At 43.6% G+C, this 25,127-nt stretch overlaps 1 long non-coding RNA gene across 2 annotated transcripts in view; it reads right to left on the bottom strand.

Annotated features, from left to right (window-relative positions):
• Positions 1 to 23,833, bottom strand: part of LOC307181289 — a 492,089-nt gene extending 468,256 nt beyond the window's left edge. For both annotated transcript variants that reach the window (XR_013826334.1, XR_013826335.1), the window contains exon 1: positions 23,713 to 23,833. This is a non-coding gene — a long non-coding RNA (uncharacterized lncRNA). The remainder of the gene's footprint in view (positions 1 to 23,712) is intronic.
• Between the last annotated feature and the right edge of the window lie 1,294 nt (positions 23,834 to 25,127).

The raw sequence follows: 25,127 nt of genomic DNA, 5'->3' as shown, positions 1-25,127 counted from the left end.
TAAAGAAGTTGTGCTATTTACTTACAAAGCAATATCACTCAGCAATGAAATCTATGTCATCAGGCCCTTAGCAGCACAATGAGTGGATTCAGGTATGATGATTCTAACTGAAATAAGTCACACAGAAAAAGAAACATCAAAAGATATCAGTAATACACGGAATGTAAACTTGGCTACACAGGAACTGAATTACAGAACAGAACAGGGTCTTAAATTTAGAAAACCAACTTATGCTTGCTTAAGGGGAAAGGTGAGTTGGGGTGCTGCATAAAACCAGAGATTGAAATGAGCACAGATAAAGTTCCTTAAGCCAAATATGGAATAGACAAGAGCTACTCCTTGCTCAACGAAATGGACTCAACACCCCATATTAAACGCCTAAGAATGTACCCGACTAGTAAGTATCTTAAAGCCTATGGATTGCTATGTCTCCAAAGGAGAATCAAGCGTGTGTACAGGGGCATAAACGCAGCAGTGATAGGATTGGAGAGGTTCGGTGAGCAAATGAAGACCCTTTGAAGTCATATTGCATGGTACCCATTACACGGGTCTCAACTCTCCAGGTTTAAGGTATTCTTCCTTCAGCTAAAACATGCATGTGGAACCTAGAGTATGATCAACCATGTGATCGGGAGACGTGTTCAAATATGTCTCAGTTTTCGTACCCTGGTACTCGGGTGCAACATTCCAGACGCTTTACTAACACTCTCCCGACTTGGAGAGTCAGTCCCTTTAACCTCCTGTTTGGCCCAGTTTGCAATTTCTGCGGAAGATGAACAGGAATAGCGAGAACCAATGAGAGACTAGCTGGAGGTGTCTGGACGGGCAAATTTAACTCATTTCCCACCAGGAAGAGGAATTAACCAAAAGCTCAGCGTGCCGTGCCGGAACCAGATTAGGGCCTGAAGCCATCCTGCGGTGTTGCGGCCAGGTCACAAGAAAGCGAGTTGAAGAAAGGAGCTCAGGGGCACTGTAATGCACAAACCTGCAGAGTTATAAATGACAGCTATCGTCCAAAAATATACTGAAGTAAGGCTGCCAAGAGGACTTGAAAGCGGGGCAGAAATGCAGGAAACTGATTTCAGGAGGTAGACTGGAATTGCATTGAAAGCATAGGAAAAGAGGCAGAACGTCCACAATGATGCACTTGGCCAAAAAGTACGTATGCATTTTTTCCTGAATATATTCAGGAAAAAACGCATACGTCCTTTTTGGCCAACCAAGCAAGCTTGCAAAGGAAATCTGCACTACAATGAAGTCTCACTTCCCCCCGGTCAAAAGGGCCATCTGAAAAAAGTGTAAAATCCAGAAAGGCAGGACAGGCCATGGAGAACTGGGAGCCTTGTTATGCTGATGGGCGGGATGTAAATTGCCAACAGACACTCGGGAGAAGTGTATGGTGTTTCCTGAAACATCTAAAAAACAAAGCAACAGAGCCTAGGGCACTTCCACTTATGGTCCTATAGCTTAGGGAAATTAAAATCAAAAAGACACAGCCACCCCAAAGTTTGGAACGGCTCTGTTTAGAAGAACCTCGTTTACAGTACAAGTTCAACATCGCAGAAAATGAAAAATGGATAAAGAACTTGTGGTACTTACGTACAATGCACTATCACTCAGCAATGAAATCTATGTCATCAGGCCCTTAGCAGCACAATGAGTGGATTCAGGTATGATGATTCTAACTGAAATAAGTCACACAGAACAAGAAACCTCATAAGATATCAGTAATACACGGAATGTAATCTTGGCTACACAGGAACTGAATTACAGAACAGAACAGGGTCTCAAATTTAGAAAACCAACTTATGCTTGCTTAAGGGGAAAGGTGAGTTGGGGTGCTGCACAAAACCAGAGATTGAAATGAGCACAGATAAAGTTCCTTAAGCCAAATATGGAATAGACAAGAGCTACTCCTTGCGCAACGAAATGGACTCAACACCGCATATTAAACACCTAAGAATGTACCTGACTAGTAAATATCTTAAAACCTATGGATTGCTATGTCTCCGAAAGAGAATCAAGCATGTGCACAGGGGGATAAACGCAGCAGTGATAGGATTGGAGAGGTTCGGTGAGCAAATGAAGACCCTTTGAAGTCATATTGCATGGTACCCATTCCACGGGTTTCAACTACCAATGTTTAAGGTATTCTTCCTTCAGCTAAAACATGCATGTGGAACCTAGAGTATGATCAACCATGTGATCGGGAGACGTGTTCAAATATGTCTCAGTTTTCGTACACTGGTACTCGGGTGCAACATTCCAGACGCTTTACTAACACTCTCCTGACTTAGAGAGTCAGTCCCTTTAACCTCCGGTTTGGCCCAGTTTGCAATTTCTGCAGAAGATGAACAGGAAGAGCAAGAACCAATGAGAGACTAGCTGGAGGTGTCTGGATGGGCAAATTGAACTCTCATTTCCCACCAGGAAGAGGAATTAACCAAAGGCTCAGCGTGCCGTGCCGGAACCAGATTAGGGCCTGAAGCCATCCTGCGGTGTTGCGGCCAGGTCACAAGAAAGCGAGTTGAAGAAAGGAGCTCAGGGGCACTGTAATTCACAAACCTGCAGAGTTATAAATGACAGCTATCGTCCAAAAGTATACTGAAGTAAGGCTGCCAAGAGGACTTGAAAGCGGGGCAGAATTGCAGGAAATCGATTTCAGGAGGTAGACTGGAATTGCATTGAAAGCATAGGAAAAGAGGCAGAACGTCCACAATGATGCACTTGGCCAAAAAGGGCGTATGCGTTCTTTCCTGAATATATTCAGGAAAAAACGCATACGCCCTTTTTGGCCAACCAAGCAAACTTGCAAAGGAAATCTGCACTACAATGAAGTCTCACTTTCCCCCGGTCAAAAGGGCCATCTGAAAAAAGTGTAAAATCCAGAAAGGCAGGACAAGCCATGGAGAACTGGGAGCCTTGTTATGCTGTTGGGCGGGATGTAAATTGCCAACAGACACTCGGGAGAAGTGTATGGTGTTTCCTGAAACATCTAAAAAACAAAGCAACAGAGCCTAGGGCACTTCCACTTATGGTCCTATAGCTTAGGGAAATTAAAATCAAAAAGACACAGCCACCCCAAAGTTTGGGACGCCTCTGTTTACAAAAAGTTCTTTTACCGTACAAGTTCAGTATCACAGAAAGTGAAAAATGGATAAAGAAATTGTGGTACTTACGTACAATGCAGTATCACTCAGCAATGAAATCTATGTCATCAGGCCCGTAGCAGCATAATGAGTGGATTCAGGTACGATGATTCTAACTGAAATAAGTCACACAGAAAAAGAAACATCATAAGATATCACTAATGCATGGAATGTAAACTTGGCTACACAGGAACTGAATTCCAAAACAGAACAGGGTCTCAAATTTAGAAAACCAACATATGCTTGCTAAGGGGAAAGGTCAGTTTGGGTGCTGCATAAAACCAGAGATTGAAATGAGCACAGATAAAGTTCCTTAAGCCAAATATGGAATAGACAAGAGCTACTCCTTGCTCAACGAAATGGACTCAACACCGCATATTAAACGCCTAAGAATGTACCTGACTAGTAAGTATCTTAAAACCTATGGATTGCTATGTCTCCAAAAGGGAATCAAGCGTGAGTACAGGGGCATAAACGCAGCAGTGATAGGATTGGAGAGGTTCGGTGAGCAAATGAAGACCCTTTGAAGTCATATTGCATGGTACCAATGCCACGGGTTTCAACTACCCAGTTTTAAGGTATTCTTCCTTCAGCTAAAACATGCATGTGGAACCTAGAGTATGATCAACCATTTGATCGGGAGACGTGTTCAAATATGTCTCAGTTTTCGTACCCTAGTACTCGGGTGCAACATTCCAACGTTATACTAAGACTCTCCCGACTTGGAGAGTCAGTCCCTTTAACCTCTTGTTTGGCCCAGTTTGCAATTTCTGCGGAAGATGAACAGGAATAGCGAGAACAAATGAGAGACTAACTGGAGGTGTCTGGACGGGCAAATTTAATTCTCATTTCCCACCAGGAAGAGGAAATAAGCAAAGGCTCAGCGTGCCGTGCCGGAACCAGATTAGGGCCTGAAACCATCCTGCGGTGTTGTGGCCAGGTCACAAGAAAGCGAGTTGAAGAAAGGAGCTCAGGGGCACTGTATTCAAAAACCTGCAGAGTTATAAATGACAGCTATCGTCCAAGAATATACTGAAGTAAGGCTGCCAAGAGGACTTGAAAGCGGGGCAGAATTGCAGGAAACAGATTTCAGGAGGTAGACTGGAATTGCATTGAAAGCATAGGAAAAGAGGCAGAACGTCCACAATGATGCACTTGGGCAAAACGGGCGTATGCATTTTTTCCTGAATATATTCAGGAAAAAACGCATACGCCCTTTTTGACCAACCAAGCAAGCTTGCAAAGGAAATCTGCACTACAATGAAGTTTCACTTCCCCCCGGTCAAAAGGGCCATCTGAAAAAAGTGTAAAATCCAGAAAGGCAGGACAGGCCATGGAGAACTGGGAGCCTTGTTATGCTGATGGGCGGGATGTAAATTGCCAACAGACACTCGGGACAAGTGTATGGTGTTTCCTGAAACATCTAAAAAACAAAGCAACAGAGCCTAGGGCACTTCCACTTATGGTCCTTTAGCTTAGGGAAATTAAAATCAAAAAGACACAGCCACCCCAAAGTTTGGGACGCCTCTGTTTACAAGAAACTCGTTTACAGTACAAGTTCAACATCGCAGAAAGTGAAAAATGGAAAAAGAAGTTGTGGTATTTACTTACAAAGCAATATCACTCAGCAATGAAATCTATGTCATCAGGCCCGTAGCAGCACAATGAGTGGATTCAGGTATGATGATTCTAACTGAAATAAGTCACACAGAAATTGAAACATCATAAGATATCAGTAATACACGGAATGAAAACATGGATACACAGGAACTGAATTCCAAAACAGAACAGGGTCTAAAATTTAGTAAACCAACTTATGCTTGCTTAAGGGGAAAGGTGAGTTGGGGTGCTGCATAAAACCAGAGATTGAAATGAGCACAGATAAAGTTCCTTAAGCCAAATATGGAATAGACAAAAGCTACTCCTTGCTCAACGAAATGGACTCAACACCGCATATTAAACGCCTAAGAATGTACCTGACTAGTAAGTATCTTAAAACCTATGGATTGCTATGTCTCCGAAAGAGAATCAAGCATGTTTACAGGGGCATAAACGCAGCAGTGATAGGATTGGAGAGTTTCGGTGAGCAAATGAAGACCCTTTGAAGTCATATTGCATGGTACCCATTCCACGGGTTTCAACTACCCAGGTTTAAGGTATTCTTCCTTCAGCTAAAACATGCATGTGGAACCTAGAGTATGATCAACCATGTGATCAGGAGACGTGTTCAAATATGTCTCAGTTTTCGTACCCTGGTACTCGGGTGCAACATTCCAGACGCTTTACTAACACTCTCCCGACTTGGAGAGTCAGTCCCTTTAACCTCCTGTTTGGCCCAGTTTGCAATTTCTGCGGAAGATGAACAGGAATAGCGAGAACCAATGAGAGACTAGCTGGAGGTGTCTGGACGGGCAAATTTAACTCTCATTTCCCACCAGGAAGAGGAATTAACCAAAGGCTCAGCATGCCGTGCTGGAACCAGATTAGGGCCTGAAGCCATCCTGCGGTGTTGCGGCCAGCTCAAAAGAAAGCGAGTTGAAGAAAGGAGCTCAGGGGCACTGTAATTCACAAACCTGCAGAGTTATAAATGACAGCTATCATCGAAAAATATACTGAAGTAAGGCTGCCAAGAGGACTTGAAAGCGGGGTAGAATTGCAGTAAACCGATTTCAGGAGGTAGACTGGAATTGCATTTCAAGCATAGGAAAAGAGGCAGAACGTCCACAATGATGCACTTGGCCAAAAAGGGCGTATGCGTTTTTTCCTGAATATATTCAGGAAAAAACGCATACGCCCTTTTTGGTCAACCAAGCAAGCTTGCAAAGGAAATCTGCACTGCAATGAAGTCTCACTTCCCCGCGGTCAAAAGGGCCTTCTGAAAAAAGTGTAAAACCCAGAAAGGCAGAACTGGCCATGGAGACCTGGGAGCCTTGTTATGCTGATGGGCAGGATGTAAATTGCCAACAGACACTCGGGAGAAGTGTATGGTGTTTCCTGAAACATCTAAAAAACAAAGCAACAGAGCCTAGGGCACTTCCACTTATGGTCCTATAGCTTAGGGAAATTAAAATCAAAAAGACACAGCCACCCCAAAGTTTGGGACGCCTCTGTTTACAAGAACCTGGTTTACTGTACAAGTTCAATATCACAGAAAGTTTAAAATGGATAAAGAAATTGTGGTTCTTACGTACAATGCAGTATCACTCAGCAATGAAATCTATGTCATCAGGCCCGTAGCAGCATAATGAGTGGATTCAGGTACGATGATTCTAACTGAAATAAGTCACACAGAAAAAGAAACATCATAAGATATCACTAATACACGGAATGTAAACTTGGCTACACAGGAACTGAATTCCAAAACAGAACAGGGTCTCAAATTTAGAAAACCACCTTATGCTTGCTTAAGGGGAAAGGTGAGTTGGGGTGCTGCATAAAACCAGAGATTGAAATGAGCACAGATAATGTTCCTTAAGCCAAATATGGAATAGACAAGAGCTACTCCTTGCTCAATGAAATGGACTCAACACCCCATATTAAACGCCTAAGAATGTACCCGACTAGTAAGTATCTTAAAACCTATGGATTGCTATGTGTCCAAAAGAGAATCAAGCGTGTGTACAGGGGCATAAACGCAGCAGTGATAGGATTGGAGAGGTTCGGTGAGCAAATGAAGACCCTTTGAAGTCATATTGCATGGTACCCATTTCACGGGTCTCAACTCTCCAGGTTTAAGGTATACTTCCTTCAGCTAAAACATGCATGTGGAACCCAGAGTATGATCAACCGTGTGAACGGGAGACGTGTTCAAATATGTCTCAGTTTTCGTACCCTGGTACTCGGGTGCAACATTCCAGACGCTTTACTAACACTCTCCCCACTTGGAGAGTCAGCGCCTTTAACCTCCTGTTTGGCCCAGTTTGCAATTTCTGCGGAAGATGAACAGGAATAGGGAGAACCAATGAGAGACTAGCTGGAGGTGTCTGGACGGGCAAATTTAACTCTCATTTCCCACCAAGAAGAGGAAATAACCAAAGGCTCAGTGTGCCGTGCCGGAACCAGATTAGGGCCTGAAGCCATCCTGCGGTGTTGCGGCCAGCTCAAAAGAAAGCGAGTTGAAGAAAGGAGCTCAGGGGTACTGTAATTCACAAACCTGCAGAGTTATAAATGACAGCTATCGTCCAAAAATATACTGAAGTAAGGCTGCCAAGAGGACTTGAAAGCGGGGCAGAATTGCAGGAAACCGATTTCAGGAGGTAGACTGCAATTGCATTGAAAGCATAGGAAAAGAGGCAGAACGTCCACAATGATGCACTTGGCCAAAAAGGGCGTATGCGTTTTTTCCTGAATATATTCAGGAAAAAACGCATACGCACTTTTTGGCCAACCAAGGAAACTTGCAGAGGAAATCTGCACTACAATGAAGTCTCACTTCCCCCCGGTCAAAAGGGCCATCTGAAAAAAGTGTAAATCCAGAAAGGCAGGACAGGCCATGGAGAACTGGGAGCCTTGTTATGCTGATGGGCGGGATGTAAATTGCCAACAGACACTTGGGAGAAGTGTATGGTGTTTCCTGAAACATCTAAAAAACAAAGCAACAGAGCCTAGGGCACTTCCACTTATGGTCCTATAGCTTAGGGAAATTAAAATCAAAAAGACACAGCCACCCCAAAGTTTGGAACGGCTCTGTTTAGAAGAACCTCGTTTACAGTACAAGTTCAACATCGCAGAAAATGAAAAATGGATAAAGAACTTGTGGTACTTACGTACAATGCACTATCACTCAGCAATGAAATCTATGTCATCAGGCCCTTAGCAGCACAATGAGTGGATTCAGGTATGATGATTCTAACTGAAATAAGTCACACAGAAAAAGAAACATCAAAAGATATCAGTAATACACGGAATGTAAACTTGGCTACACAGGAACTGAATTACAGAACAGAACAGGGTCTTAAATTTAGAAAACCAACTTATGCTTGCTTAAGGGGAAAGGTGAGTTGGGGTGCTGCATAAAACCAGAGATTGAAATGAGCACAGATAAAGTTCCTTAAGCCAAATATGGAATAGACAAGAGCTACTCCTTGCTCAATGAAATGGACTCAACACCGCATATTAAACGCCTAAGAATGTACCTGACTAGTAAGTATCTTAAAACCTATGGATTGCTATGTCTCCAAAAGAGAATCAAGGGTGGGTACAGGGGCATAAACGCAGCAGTGATAGGATTGGAGAGGTTCGGTGAGCAAATGAAGACACTTTGAAGTCATATTGCATGGTACCCATTTCACGGGTCTCAACTCTCCAGGTTTAAGGTATTGATCCTTCAGCTAAAACATGCATGTGGAACCCAGAGTATGATCAACCGTGTGAACGGGAGACATGTTCAAATATGTCTCAGTTTTCGTACCCTGGTACTCGGGTGCAACATTCCAGACGCTTTACTAACACTCTCCCCACTTGGAGAGTCAGCGCCTTTAACCTCCTGTTTGGCCCAGTTTGCAATTTCTGCGGAAGATGAACAGGAATAGGGAGAACCAATGACAGACTAGCTGGAGGTGTCTGGACGGGCAAATTTAACTCTCATTTCCCACCAGGAAGAGGAAATAACCAAAGGCTCAGCGTGCCATGCCGGAACCAGATTAGGGCCTGAAGCCATCCTGCGGTGTTGCGGCCAGCTCAAAAGAAAGCGAGTTGAAGAAAGGAGTTCAGGGGTACTGTAATTCACAAACCTGCAGAGTTATAAATGACAGCTGTCGTCCAAAAATATACTGAAGTAAGGCTGCCAAGAGGACTTGAAAGCGGGGCAGAATTGCAGGAAACCGATTTCAGGAGGTAGACTGGAATTGCATTGAAAGCATAGGAAAAGAGGCAGAACGTCCACAATGATGCACTTGGCCAAAAAGGACGTATGCATTTTTTCCTGAATATATTCAGGAAAAAACGCATACGTCCTTTTTGGCCAACCAAGCAAGCTTGCAAAGGAAATCTGCACTACAATGAAGTCTCACGTCCCCCAGGTCAAAAGGGCCATCTGAAAAAAGTGTAAAATCCAGAAAGGCAGGACAGGCCATGGAGAACTGGGAGCATTGTTATGCTGATGGGCGGGATGTAAATTGCCAACAGACACCTGGGAGAAGTGTATGGTGTTTCCTGAAACATCTAAAAAACAAAGCAACAGAGCCTAGGGCCCTTCCACATATGGTCTTTTAGCTTAGGGAAATTAAAATCAAAAAGACACAGCCACCCCAAAGTTTGGGACGCCTCTGTTTACAAGAAACTCGTTTACAGTACAAGTTCAACATCGCAGAAAGTGAAAAATGGAAAAAGAAGTTGTGGTACTTACTTACAAAGCAATATCACTCAGCAATGAAATCTATGTCATCAGGCCCTTAACAGCACAATGAGTGGATTCAGGTATGATGATTCTAACTGAAATAAGTCACACAGAAAAAGAAACATCATAAGATATCAGTAATACCCGGAATGTAAACTTGGCTACACAGGAACTGAATTACAGAACAGAACAGGGTCTTAAATTTAGAAAACCAACTTATGCTTGCTTAAGGGGAAAGGTGAGTTGGGGTGCTTCATAAAACCAGAGATTGAAATGAGCACAGATAAAGTTCCTTAAGCCAAATATGGAATAGACAAGAGGTACTCCTTGCTCAACGAAATGGACTCAACACCCCATATTAAACGCCTAAGAATGTACCTGACTAGTAAGTATCTTAAAACCTATGGATTGCTATGTCTCCGAAAGAGAATCAAGCATGTGCACAGGGGGATAAACGCAGAAGTGATAGGATTGGAGAGGTTCGGTGAGCAAATGAAGACCCTTTGAAGTCATATTGCATGGTACCCATTCCACGGGTTTCAACTACCCAGGTTTAAGGTATTCTTCCTTCAGCTAAAACATGCATGTGGAACCTAGAGTATGATCAACCATGTGATCAGGAGACGTGTTCAAATATGTCTCAGTTTTCCTCCCCTGGTACTCGGGTGCAACATTACAGATGCTTTACTAACACTCTCCCCACTTGGAGAGTCAGCGCCTTTAACCTCCTGTTTGGCCCAGTTTGCAATTTCTGCGGAAGATGAACAGGAATAGGGAGAACCAATGAGAGACTAGCTGGAGGTGTCTGGACGGGCAAATTTAACTCTCATTTCCCACCAAGAAGAGGAAATAACCAAAGGCTCAGTGTGCCGTGCCGGAACCTGATTAGGGCCTGAAGCCATCCTGCGGTGTTGCGGCCAGCTCACAAGAAAGCGAGTTGAAGAAAGGAGCTCAGGGGTACTGTAATTCACAAACCTGCAGAGTTATAAATGACAGCTATCGTCCAAAAATATACTGAAGTAAGGCTGCCAAGAGGACTTGAAAGCGGGGCAGAATTGCAGGAAACCGATTTCAGGAGGTAGACTGCAATTGCATTGAAAGCATAGGAAAAGAGGCAGAACGTCCACAATGATGCACTTGGCCAAAAAGGGCGTATGCGTTTTTTCCTGAATATATTCAGGAAAAAACGCATACGCACTTTTTGGCCAACCAAGGAAACTTGCAGAGGAAATCTGCACTACAATGAAGTCTCACTTCCCCCCCGGTCAAAAGGGCCATCTGAAAAAAGTGTAAATCCAGAAAGGCAGGACAGGCCATGGAGAACTGGGAGCCTTGTTATGCTGATGGGCGGGATGTAAATTGCCAACAGACACTCGGGAGAAGTGTATGGTGTTTCCTGAAACATCTAAAAAACAAAGCAACAGAGCCTAGGGCACTTCCACTTATGGTCCTATAGCTTAGGGAAATTAAAATCAAAAAGACACAGCCACCCCAAAGTTTGGGACGCCTCTGTTTACAAAAAGTTCTTTTACCGTACAAGTTCAGTATCACAGAAAGTGAAAAATGGATAAAGAAATTGTGGTACTTACGTACAATGCAGTATCACTCAGCAATGAAATCTATGTCATCAGGCCCGTAGCAGCATAATGAGTGGATTCAGGTACGATGATTCTAACTGAAATAAGTCACACAGAAAAAGAAACATCATAAGATATCACTAATGCATGGAATGTAAACTTGGCTACACAGGAACTGAATTCCAAAACAGAACAGGGTCTCAAATTTAGAAAACCAACATATGCTTGCTAAGGGGAAAGGTCAGTTTGGGTGCTGCATAAAACCAGAGATTGAAATGAGCACAGATAAAGTTCCTTAAGCCAAATATGGAATAGACAAGAGCTACTCCTTGCTCAACGAAATGGACTCAACACCGCATATTAAACGCCTAAGAATGTACCTGACTAGTAAGTATCTTAAAACCTATGGATTGCTATGTCTCCAAAAGGGAATCAAGCGTGAGTACAGGGGCATAAACGCAGCAGTGATAGGATTGGAGAGGTTCGGTGAGCAAATGAAGACCCTTTGAAGTCATATTGCATGGTACCAATGCCACGGGTTTCAACTACCCAGTTTTAAGGTATTCTTCCTTCAGCTAAAACATGCATGTGGAACCTAGAGTATGATCAACCATTTGATCGGGAGACGTGTTCAAATATGTCTCAGTTTTCGTACCCTAGTACTCGGGTGCAACATTCCAGACGTTATACTAAGACTCTCCCGACTTGGAGAGTCAGTCCCTTTAACCTCTTGTTTGGCCCAGTTTGCAATTTCTGCGGAAGATGAACAGGAATAGCGAGAACAAATGAGAGACTAACTGGAGGTGTCTGGACGGGCAAATTTAATTCTCATTTCCCACCAGGAAGAGGAAATAAACAAAGGCTCAGCGTGCCGTGCCGGAACCAGATTAGGGCCTGAAACCATCCTGCGGTGTTGTGGCCAGGTCACAAGAAAGCGAGTTGAAGAAAGGAGCTCAGGGGCACTGTATTCAAAAACCTGCAGAGTTATAAATGACAGCTATCGTCCAAGAATATACTGAAGTAAGGCTGCCAAGAGGACTTGAAAGCGGGGCAGAATTGCAGGAAACAGATTTCAGGAGGTAGACTGGAATTGCATTGAAAGCATAGGAAAAGAGGCAGAACGTCCACAATGATGCACTTGGGCAAAACGGGCGTATGCATTTTTTCCTGAATATATTCAGGAAAAAACGCATACGCCCTTTTTGGCCAACCAAGCAAGCTTGCAAAGGAAATCTGCACTACAATGAAGTTTCACTTCCCCCCGTCAAAAGGGCCATCTGAAAAAAGTGTAAAATCCAGAAAGGCAGGACAGGCCATGGAGAACTGGGAGCCTTGTTATGCTGATGGGCGGGATGTAAATTGCCAACAGACACTCGGGACAAGTGTATGGTGTTTCCTGAAACATCTAAAAAACAAAGCAACAGAGCCTAGGGCACTTCCACTTATGGTCCTTTAGCTTAGGGAAATTAAAATCAAAAAGACACAGCCACCCCAAAGTTTGGGACGCCTCTGTTTACAAGAAACTCGTTTACAGTACAAGTTCAACATCGCAGAAAGTGAAAAATGGAAAAAGAAGTTGTGGTATTTACTTACAAAGCAATATCACTCAGCAATGAAATCTATGTCATCAGGCCCGTAGCAGCACAATGAGTGGATTCAGGTATGATGATTCTAACTGAAATAAGTCACACAGAAATTGAAACATCATAAGATATCAGTAATACACGGAATGAAAACATGGATACACAGGAACTGAATTCCAAAACAGAACAGGGTCTAAAATTTAGTAAACCAACTTATGCTTGCTTAAGGGGAAAGGTGAGTTGGGGTGCTGCATAAAACCAGAGATTGAAATGAGCACAGATAAAGTTCCTTAAGCCAAATATGGAATAGACAAAAGCTACTCCTTGCTCAACGAAATGGACTCAACACCGCATATTAAACGCCTAAGAATGTACCTGACTAGTAAGTATCTTAAAACCTATGGATTGCTATGTCTCCGAAAGAGAATCAAGCATGTTTACAGGGGCATAATCGCAGCAGTGATAGGATTGGAGAGTTTCGGTGAGCAAATGAAGACCCTTTGAAGTCATATTGCATGGTACCCATTCCACGGGTTTCAACTACCCAGGTTTAAGGTATTCTTCCTTCAGCTAAAACATGCATGTGGAACCTAGAGTATGATCAACCATGTGATCAGGAGACGTGTTCAAATATGTCTCAGTTTTCGTACCCTGGTACTCGGGTGCAACATTCCAGACGCTTTACTAACACTCTCCCGACTTGGAGAGTCAGTCCCTTTAACCTCCTGTTTGGCCCAGTTTGCAATTTCTGCGGAAGATGAACAGGAATAGCGAGAACCAATGAGAGACTAGCTGGAGGTGTCTGGACGGGCAAATTTAACTCTCATTTCCCACCAGGAAGAGGAATTAACCAAAGGCTCAGCATGCCGTGCTGGAACCAGATTAGGGCCTGAAGCCATCCTGCGGTGTTGCGGCCAGCTCAAAAGAAAGCGAGTTGAAGAAAGGAGCTCAGGGGCACTGTAATTCACAAACCTGCAGAGTTATAAATGACAGCTATCATCGAAAAATATACTGAAGTAAGGCTGCCAAGAGGACTTGAAAGCGGGGTAGAATTGCAGTAAACCGATTTCAGGAGGTAGACTGGAATTGCATTTCAAGCATAGGAAAAGAGGCAGAACGTCCACAGTGATGCACTTGGCCAAAAAGGGCGTATGCGTTTTTTCCTGAATATATTCAGGAAAAAACGCATACGCCCTTTTTGGTCAACCAAGCAAGCTTGCAAAGGATATCTGCACTGCAATGAAGTCTCACTTCCCCGCGGTCAAAAGGGCCTTCTGAAAAAAGTGTAAAACCCAGAAAGGCAGAACTGGCCATGGAGACCTGGGAGCCTTGTTATGCTGATGGGCAGGATGTAAATTGCCAACAGACACTCGGGAGAAGTGTATGGTGTTTCCTGAAACATCTAAAAAACAAAGCAACAGAGCCTAGGGCACTTCCACTTATGGTCCTATAGCTTAGGGAAATTAAAATCAAAAAGACACAGCCACCCCAAAGTTTGGGACGCCTCTGTTTACAAGAACCTGGTTTACTGTACAAGTTCAATATCACAGAAAGTTTAAAATGGATAAAGAAATTGTGGTTCTTACGTACAATGCAGTATCACTCAGCAATGAAATCTATGTCATCAGGCCCGTAGCAGCATAATGAGTGGATTCAGGTACGATGATTCTAACTGAAATAAGTCACACAGAAAAAGAAACATCATAAGATATCACTAATACACGGAATGTAAACTTGGCTACACAGGAACTGAATTCCAAAACAGAACAGGGTCTCAAATTTAGAAAACCACCTTATGCTTGCTTAAGGGGAAAGGTGAGTTGGGGTGCTGCATAAAACCAGAGATTGAAATGAGCACAGATAATGTTCCTTAAGCCAAATATGGAATAGACAAGAGCTACTCCTTGCTCAATGAAATGGACTCAACACCCCATATTAAACGCCTAAGAATGTACCCGACTAGTAAGTATCTTAAAACCTATGGATTGCTATGTGTCCAAAAGAGAATCAAGCGTGTGTACAGGGGCATAAACGCAGCAGTGATAGGATTGGAGAGGTTCGGTGAGCAAATGAAGACCCTTTGAAGTCATATTGCATGGTACCCATTTCACGGGTCTCAACTCTCCAGGTTTAAGGTATACTTCCTTCAGCTAAAACATGCATGTGGAACCCAGAGTATGATCAACCGTGTGAACGGGAGACGTGTTCAAATATGTCTCAGTTTTCGTACCCTGGTACTCGGGTGCAACATTCCAGACGCTTTACTAACACTCTCCCCACTTGGAGAGTCAGCGCCTTTAACCTCCTGTTTGGCCCAGTTTGCAATTTCTGCGGAAGATGAACAGGAATAGGGAGAACCAATGAGAGACTAGCTGGAGGTGTCTGGACGGGCAAATTTAACTCTCATTTCCCACCAAGAAGAGGAAATAACCAAAGGCTCAGTGTGCCGTGCCGGAACCAGATTAGGGCCTGAAGCCATCCTGCGGTGTTGCGGCCAGCTCAAAAGAAAGCGAGTTGAAGAAAGGAGCTCAGGGGTACTGTAATTCACAAACCTGCAGAGTTATAAATGACAGCTATCGTCCAAAAATATACTGAAGTAAGGCTGCCAAGAGGACTTGAAAGCGGGGCAGAATTGCAGGAAACCGATTTCAGGAGGTAGACTGCAATTGCATTGAAAGCATAGGAAAAGAGGCAGAACGTCCACAATGATGCACTTGGCCAAAAAGGGCGTATGCGTTTTTTCCTGAATATATTCAGGAAAAAACGCATACGCACTTTTTGGCCAACCAAGGAAACTTGCAGAGGAAATCTGCACTACAATGAAGTCTCACTTCCCCCCGGTCAAAAGGGCCATCTGAAAAAAGTGTAAATCCAGAAAGGCAGGACAGGCCATGGAGAACTGGGAGCCTTGTTATGCTGATGGGCGGGATGTAAATTGCCAACAGACACTTGGGAGAAGTGTATGGTGTTTCCTGAAACATCTAAAAAACAAAGCAACAGAGCCTAGGGCACTTCCACTTATGGTCCTATAGCTTAGGGAAATTAAAATCAAAAAGACACAGCCACCCCAAAGTTTGGAACGGCTCTGTTTAGAAGAACCTCGTTTACAGTACAAGTTCAACATCGCAGAAAATGAAAAATGGATAAAGAACTTGTGGTACTTACGTACAATGCACTATCACTCAGCAATGAAATCTATGTCATCAGGCCCTTAGCAGCACAATGAGTGGATTCAGGTATGATGATTCTAACTGAAATAAGTCACACAGAAAAAGAAACATCAAAAGATATCAGTAATACACGGAATGTAAACTTGGCTACACAGGAACTGAATTACAGAACAGAACAGGGTCTTAAATTTAGAAAACCAACTTATGCTTGCTTAAGGGGAAAGGTGAGTTGGGGTGCTGCATAAAACCAGAGATTGAAATGAGCACAGATAAAGTTCCTTAAGCCAAATATGGAATAGACAAGAGCTACTCCTTGCTCAATGAAATGGACTCAACACCGCATATTAAACGCCTAAGAATGTACCTGACTAGTAAGTATCTTAAAACCTATGGATTGCTATGTCTCCAAAAGAGAATCAAGGGTGGGTACAGGGGCATAAACGCAGCAGTGATAGGATTGGAGAGGTTCGGTGAGCAAATGAAGACACTTTGAAGTCATATTGCATGGTAACCATTTCACGGGTCTCAACTCTCCAGGTTTAAGGTATTGATCCTTCAGCTAAAACATGCATGTGGAACCCAGAGTATGATCAACCGTGTGAACGGGAGACATGTTCAAATATGTCTCAGTTTTCGTACCCTGGTACTCGGGTGCAACATTCCAGACGCTTTACTAACACTCTCCCCACTTGGAGAGTCAGCGCCTTTAACCTCCTGTTTGGCCCAGTTTGCAATTTCTGCGGAAGATGAACAGGAATAGGGAGAACCAATGACAGACTAGCTGGAGGTGTCTGGACGGGCAAATTTAACTCTCATTTCCCACCAGGAAGAGGAAATAACCAAAGGCTCAGCGTGCCATGCCGGAACCAGATTAGGGCCTGAAGCCATCCTGCGGTGTTGCGGCCAGCTCAAAAGAAAGCGAGTTGAAGAAAGGAGTTCAGGGGTACTGTAATTCACAAACCTGCAGAGTTATAAATGACAGCTGTCGTCCAAAAATATACTGAAGTAAGGCTGCCAAGAGGACTTGAAAGCGGGGCAGAATTGCAGGAAACCGATTTCAGGAGGTAGACTGGAATTGCATTGAAAGCATAGGAAAAGAGGCAGAACGTCCACAATGATGCACTTGGCCAAAAAGGACGTATGCATTTTTTCCTGAATATATTCAGGAAAAAACGCATACGTCCTTTTTGGCCAACCAAGCAAGCTTGCAAAGGAAATCTGCACTACAATGAAGTCTCACGTCCCCCAGGTCAAAAGGGCCATCTGAAAAAAGTGTAAAATCCAGAAAGGCAGGACAGGCCATGGAGAACTGGGAGCATTGTTATGCTGATGGGCGGGATGTAAATTGCCAACAGACACCTGGGAGAAGTGTATGGTGTTTCCTGAAACATCTAAAAAACAAAGCAACAGAGCCTAGGGCCCTTCCACATATGGTCTTTTAGCTTAGGGAAATTAAAATCAAAAAGACACAGCCACCCCAAAGTTTGGGACGCCTCTGTTTACAAGAAACTCGTTTACAGTACAAGTTCAACATCGCAGAAAGTGAAAAATGGAAAAAGAAGTTGTGGTACTTACTTACAAAGCAATATCACTCAGCAATGAAATCTATGTCATCAGGCCCTTAACAGCACAATGAGTGGATTCAGGTATGATGATTCTAACTGAAATAAGTCACACAGAAAAAGAAACATCATAAGATATCAGTAATACCCGGAATGTAAACTTGGCTACACAGGAACTGAATTACAGAACAGAACAGGGTCTTAAATTTAGAAAACCAACTTATGCTTGCTTAAGGGGAAAGGTGAGTTGGGGTGCTTCATAAAACCAGAGATTGAAATGAGCACAGATAAAGTTCCTTAAGCCAAATATGGAATAGACAAGAGGTACTCCTTGCTCAACGAAATGGACTCAACACCCCATATTAAACGCCTAAGAATGTACCTGACTAGTAAGTATCTTAAAACCTATGGATTGCTATGTCTCCGAAAGAGAATCAAGCATGTGCACAGGGGGATAAACGCAGAAGTGATAGGATTGGAGAGGTTCGGTGAGCAAATGAAGACCCTTTGAAGTCATATTGCATGGTACCCATTCCACGGGTTTCAACTACCCAGGTTTAAGGTATTCTTCCTTCAGCTAAAACATGCATGTGGAACCTAGAGTATGATCAACCATGTGATCAGGAGACGTGTTCAAATATGTCTCAGTTTTCCTCCCCTGGTACTCGGGTGCAACATTACAGATGCTTTACTAACACTCTCCCCACTTGGAGAGTCAGCGCCTTTAACCTCCTGTTTGGCCCAGTTTGCAATTTCTGCGGAAGATGAACAGGAATAGGGAGAACCAATGAGAGACTAGCTGGAGGTGTCTGGACGGGCAAATTTAACTCTCATTTCCCACCAAGAAGAGGAAATAACCAAAGGCTCAGTGTGCCGTGCCGGAACCAGATTAGGGCCTGAAGCCATCCTGCGGTGTTGCGGCCAGCTCAAAAGAAAGCGAGTTGAAGAAAGGAGCTCAGGGGTACTGTAATTCACAAACCTGCAGAGTTATAAATGACAGCTATCGTCCAAAAATATACTGAAGTAAGGCTGCCAAGAGGACTTGAAAGCGGGGCAGAATTGCAGGAAACCGATTTCAGGAGGTAGACTGCAATTGCATTGAAAGCATAGGAAAAGAGGCAGAACGTCCACAATGATGCACTTGGCCAAAAAGGGCGTATGCGTTTTTTCCTGAATATATTCAGGAAAAAACGCATACTCACTTTTTGGCCAACCAAGGAAACTTGCAGAGGAAATCTGCACTACAATGAAGTCTCACTTCCCCCCGGTCAAAAGGGCCATCTGAAAAAAGTGTAAATCCAGAAAGGCAGGACAGGCCATGGAGAACTGGGAGCCTTGTTATGCTGATGGGCGGGATGTAAATTGCCAACAGACACTTGGGAGAAGTGTATGGTGTTTCCTGAAACATCTAAAAAACAAAGCAACAGAGCCTAGGGCACTTCCACTTATGGTCCTATAGCTTAGGGAAATTAAAATCAAAAAGACACAGCCACCCCAAAGTTTGGAACGGCTCTGTTTAGAAGAACCTCGTTTACAGTACAAGTTCAACATCGCAGAAAATGAAAAATGGATAAAGAACTTGTGGTACTTACGTACAATGCACTATCACTCAGCAATGAAATCTATGTCATCAGGCCCTTAGCAGCACAATGAGTGGATTCAGGTATGATGATTCTAACTGAAATAAGTCACACAGAAAAAGAAACATCAAAAGATATCAGTAATACACGGAATGTAAACTTGGCTACACAGGAACTGAATTACAGAACAGAACAGGGTCTTAAATTTAGAAAACCAACTTATGCTTGCTTAAGGGGAAAGGTGAGTTGGGGTGCTGCATAAAACCAGAGATTGAAATGAGCACAGATAAAGTTCCTTAAGCCAAATATGGAATAGACAAGAGCTACTCCTTGCTCAATGAAATGGACTCAACACCGCATATTAAACGCCTAAGAATGTACCTGACTAGTAAGTATCTTAAAACCTATGGATTGCTATGTCTCCAAAAGAGAATCAAGGGTGGGTACAGGGGCATAAACGCAGCAGTGATAGGATTGGAGAGGTTCGGTGAGCAAATGAAGACCCTTTGAAGTCATATTGCATGGTACCCATTTCACGGGTCTCAACTCTCCAGGTTTAAGGTATTGATCCTTCAGCTAAAACATGCATGTGGAACCCAGAGTATGATCAACCGTGTGAACGGGAGACATGTTCAAATATGTCTCAGTTTTCGTACCCTGGTACTCGGGTGCAACATTCCAGACGCTTTACTAACACTCTCCCCACTTGGAGAGTCAGCGCCTTTAACCTCCTGTTTGGCCCAGTTTGCAATTTCTGCGGAAGATGAACAGGAATAGGGAGAACCAATGACAGACTAGCTGGAGGTGTCTGGACGGGCAAATTTAACTCTCATTTCCCACCAGGAAGAGGAAATAACCAAAGGCTCAGCGTGCCATGCCGGAACCAGATTAGGGCCTGAAGCCATCCTGCGGTGTTGCGGCCAGCTCAAAAGAAAGCGAGTTGAAGAAAGGAGTTCAGGGGTACTGTAATTCACAAACCTGCAGAGTTATAAATGACAGCTGTCGTCCAAAAATATACTGAAGTAAGGCTGCCAAGAGGACTTGAAAGCGGGGCAGAATTGCAGGAAACCGATTTCAGGAGGTAGACTGGAATTGCATTGAAAGCATAGGAAAAGAGGCAGAACGTCCACAATGATGCACTTGGCCAAAAAGGACGTATGCATTTTTTCCTGAATATATTCAGGAAAAAACGCATACGTCCTTTTTGGCCAACCAAGCAAGCTTGCAAAGGAAATCTGCACTACAATGAAGTCTCACTTCCCCCCGGTCAAAAGGACCATCTGAAAAAAGTGTAAAATCAGAAAGGCAGGACAGGCCATGGAGAACTGGGAGCCTTGTTATGCTGATGGGCGGGATGTAAATTGCCAACAGACACTCGGGAGAAGTGTATGGTGTTTCCTGAAACATCTAAAAAACAAAGCAACAGAGCCTAAAGCACTTCCACTTATGGTCCTATTGCTTAGGGAAATTAAAATCAAAAAGACACAGCCACCCCAAAGTTTGGAATGGCTCTGTTTACAAGAACCTCGTTTACCATACAAGTTCAACATCGCAGAAAGTGAAAAATGCATATAGAAGTTGTGGTATTTACTTACAAAGCAATATCACTCAGCAATGAAATCTATGTCATCAGGTCCTTAGCAGCACAATGAGTGGATTCAGGTACGATGATTCTAACTGAAATAAGTCACACAGAAAAAGAAACATCATAAGATATCAGTAATACACGGAATGTAAACTTGGCTACACAGGAACTGAATTACAGAACAGAACAGGGTCTCAAATTTAGAAAACCAACTTATGCTTGCTTAAGGGGAAAGGTGAGTTGGGGTGCTGCATAAAACCAGAGATTGAAATGAGCACAGATAAAGTTCCTTAAGCCAAATATGGAATAGACAAGAGGTACTCCTTGCTCAACGAAATGGACTCAACACCGCATATTAAACGCCTAAGAATGTACCTGACTAGTAAGTATCTTAAAACCTATGGATTGCTATTACTCCGAAAGAGAATCAAGCATGTGCACAGGGGCATAAACGCAGCAGTGATAGGATTGGAGAGGTTCGGTGAGCAAATGAAGACCCTTTGAAGTCATATTGCATGGTACCCATTCCACGGGTTTCAACTACCCAGGTTTAAGGTATTCTTCCTTCAGCTAAAACATGCATGTGGAACCTAGAGCATGATCAACCATGTGATCGGGAGACGTGTTCAAATATGTCTCAGTTTTCATACCCTGGTACTCGGGTGCAACATTCCAGACGCTTTACTAACACTCTCCCGACTTGGAGAGTCAGTCCCTTTAACCTCCTGTTTGGCCCAGTTTGCAATTTCTGCGGAAGATGAACAGGAATAGCGAGAACCAATGAGAGACTAGCTGGAGGTGTCTGGACGGGCAAATTTAACTCTCATTTCCCACCAGGAAAAGGAATTAACCAAAGGCTCAGCGTGCCGTGCCGGAACCAGATTAGGGCCTGAAGCCATCCTGCGGTGTTGCAGCCAGCTCACAAGAAAGCGAGTTGAAGAAAGGAGCTCAGGGGCACTGTAATTCACAAACCTGCAGAGTTATAAATGACAGCTATCGTCCAAAAATATACTGAAGTAAGGCTGCCAAGAGGACTTGAAAGCGGGGTAGAATTGCAGTCAACCGATTTCAGGAGGTAGACTGGAATTGCATTGAAAGCATAGGAAAAGAGGCAGAACGTCCACAATGATGCACTTGGCCAAAAAGGGCATATGCGTTCTTTCCTGAATATATTCAGGAAAAAACGCATATGCCCTTTTTGGCCAACCAAGCAAGCTTGCAAAGGAAATCTGCACTACAATGAAGTCACACTTCCCCCCGGTCAAAAGGGCCATCTGAAAAAAGTGTAAAATCCAGAAAGGCAGGACAGGCCATGGAGAACTGGGAGCCTTGTTATGCTGATGGGTGGGATGTAAATTGCCAACAGACACTAGGGAGAAGTGTATGGTGTTTCCTGAAACATCTAAAAAACAAAGCAACAGAGCCTACGGCACTTCCACTTATGGTCCTATAGTTTAGGGAAATTAAAATCAAAAAGACACAGCCACCCCAAAGTTTGGGACGCCTGTGTTTACAAGAACCTCGTTTACCGTACAAGTTGAATATCACAGAAAGTGAAAAATGGATAAAGAACTTGTGGTACTTACGTACAATGCAGTATCACTCAGCAATGAAATCTATGTCATCAGGCCCGTAGCAGCATAATGAGTGGATTCAGGTACGATGATTCTAACTGAAATAAGTCACACAGAAAAGAAACATCATAATATATCAGTAATACACGGAATGTAAACTTGGCTACACAGAAACTGAATTCCAAAACAGAACAGGGTCTCAAATTTAGAACACCAACTTATGCATGCTTAAACCGAAAGGTGAGTTGGGGTGCTGCATAAAACCAGAGATTGAAATGAGCACAGATAAAGTTCCTTAAGCCAAATATGGAATAGACAAGAGCTACTCCTTGCTCAACGAAATGGACTCAACACCCCATATTAAACGCCTAAGAGTGTAACTGACTAGTAAGTATCTTAAATCCTATGGATTGCTATGTCTCCAAAAGAGAATCAAGCGTGTGTACAGGGGCATAAACGCAGCAGTGATAGGATTGGAGAGGTTCGGTGAGCAAATGAAGACCCTTTGAAGTCATATTGCATGGTACCCATTCCATGGGTCTCAACTCTCCAGGTTTAAGGGATTCTTCCTTCAGCTAAAACATGCATGTGGAACCCAGAGTATGATCAACCGTGTGAATGGGAGACTTGTTCAAATATGTCTCAGTTTTCCTCCCCTGGTACTCGGGTGCAACATTCCAGACGCTTTACTAACACTCTCCCCACTTGGAGAGTCAGCGCCTTTAACCTCCTGTTTGGCCCAGTTTGCAATTTCTGCGGAAGATGAACAGGAATAGGGAGAACCAATGAGAGACTAGCTGGAGGTGTCTGGACGGGCAAATTTAACTCTCATTTCCCACCAGGAATAGGAAATAACCAAAGGCTCAGCGTGCCGTGCTGGAACCAGATTAGGGCCTGAAGCCATCCTGCGGTGCTGCGGCCAGCTCACAAGAAAGCGAGTTGAAGAAAGGAGCTCAGGGGCACTGTAATTCACAAACCTGCAGAGTTATAAATGACAGCTATCGTCCAAAAATAGACTGAAGTAAGGCTGCCAAGAGGACTTGAAAGCGGGGCAGAATTGCAGGAAACCGATTTCAGGAGGTAGACTGGAATTGCATTAAAAGCATAGGAAAAGAGGCAGAACGTCCACAATGATGCACTTGGCCAAAAAGGGCGTATGCGTTTTTTCCTGAATATATTCAGGAAAAAACGCATACGCCCTTTTTGGCCAACCAAGCAAACTTGCAAAGGAAATCTGCACTACAATGAAGTCTCACTTCCCCCCGGTCAAAAGGGCCATCTGAAAAAAGTGTAAAATCCAGAAAGGCAGGACAGGCCATGGAGAACTGGGAGCCTTGTTATGCTGATGGGCGGGATGTAAATTGCCAACAGACACTCGGGAGAAGTGTATGGTGTTTCCTGAAACATCTAAAAAACAAAGCAACAGAGCCTAGGGCACTTCCACTTATGGTCCTATAGCTTAGGGAAATTAAAATCAAAAAGACACAGCCACCCCAAAGTTTGTGACGCCTCTGTTTACAAGAAGCTCGTTTACAGTACAAGTTCAACATCGCAGAAAGTGAAAAATGGATAAAGAAGTTGTGGTATTTACTTACAAAGCAATATCACTCAGCAATGAAATCTATGTCATCAGGCCCTTAGCAAAACAATGAGTGGATACAGGTATGATGATTCTAACTGAAATAAGTCACACAGAAAAAGAAACATCATAAGATATCAGTAATACATGGAATGTAAACTTGGCTACACAGGAACTGAATTACAGAACAGAACAGGGTCTCAAATTTAGAAAACCAACTTATGCTTGCTTAAGGGGAAAGGTGAGTTGGGCTGCTGCATAAAACCAGAGATTGAAATGAGCACAGATAAAGTTCCTTAAGCCAAATATGGAATAGACAAGAGCTACTCCTTGCTCAACGAAATGGACTCAACACCCCATATTAAACGCCTAAGAATGTACCTGACTAGTAAGTATCTTAAAACCTATGGATTGCTATGTCTCCAAAAGAGAATCAAGCATGTGTACAGGGGCATAAACGCAGCAGTGATAGGATTGGAAAGGTTCGGTAAGCAAATGAAGACCCTTTGAAGTCATATTGCATGGTACCCATTCCACGGGTCTCAACTCTCCAGGTTTAAGGTATTCTTCCTTCAGCTAAAACATGCATCTGGAACCCAGAGTATGATCAACCGTGTGAACGGGAGATGTGTTCAAATATGTCTCAGTTTTCCTCCCCTGGTACTCGGGTGCAACATTCCAGACGCTTTACTAACACTCTCCCCACTTGGAGAGTCAGCGCCTTTAACCTCCTGTTTGGCCCAGTTTGCAATTTCTGCGGAAGATGAACAGGAATAGCGAGAACCAATGAGAGACTAGCTGGAGGTGTCTGGACGGGCAAATTTAACTCTCATTTCCTACCAGGAAGAGGAATTAACCAAAGGCTCAGCGTGCCGTGCCGGAACCAGATTAGGGCCTGAAGCCATCATGCGGTGTTGCGGCCAGGTCACAAGAAAGCGAGTTGAAGAAAGGAGCTCAGGGGCACTGTAATTCACAAACCTGCAGAGTTATAAATGACAGCTATCGTCCAAAAATATACTGAAGTAAGGCTGCCAAGAGGACTTGAAAGTGGGGCAGAATTGCAGGAAACCGATTTCAGGAGCTAGACTGGAATTGCATTGAAAGCATAGGAAAAGAGGCAGAACGTCCACAATGATGCACTTGGCCAAAAAGGGCGTATGCGTTTTTTCCTGAATATATTCAGGAAAAAACGCATACGCCCTTTTTGGCCAACCAAGCAAACTTGCAAAGGAAATCTGCACTACAATGAAGTCTCACTTCCCCCCGGTCAAAAGGGCCATCTGAAAAAAGTGTAAAATCCAGAAAGGCAGGACAGGCCATGGAGAACTGGGAGCCTTGTTATGCTGATGGGCGGGATGTAAATTGCCAACAGACACTCGGGAGAAGTGTATGGTGTTTCCTGAAACATCTAAAAAACAAAGCAACAGAGCC

The sequence above is a fragment of the Stenella coeruleoalba genome (genome assembly GCF_951394435.1).
Source record: "Stenella coeruleoalba genome assembly, contig: scaffold_82, whole genome shotgun sequence".
In the NCBI taxonomy this organism is placed as follows: Eukaryota; Metazoa; Chordata; class Mammalia; order Artiodactyla; family Delphinidae; genus Stenella; species Stenella coeruleoalba.
The sequence above is the reverse complement of the archived record's forward strand: the minus strand, read 5'-3'. Positions and strand labels throughout refer to the sequence as shown.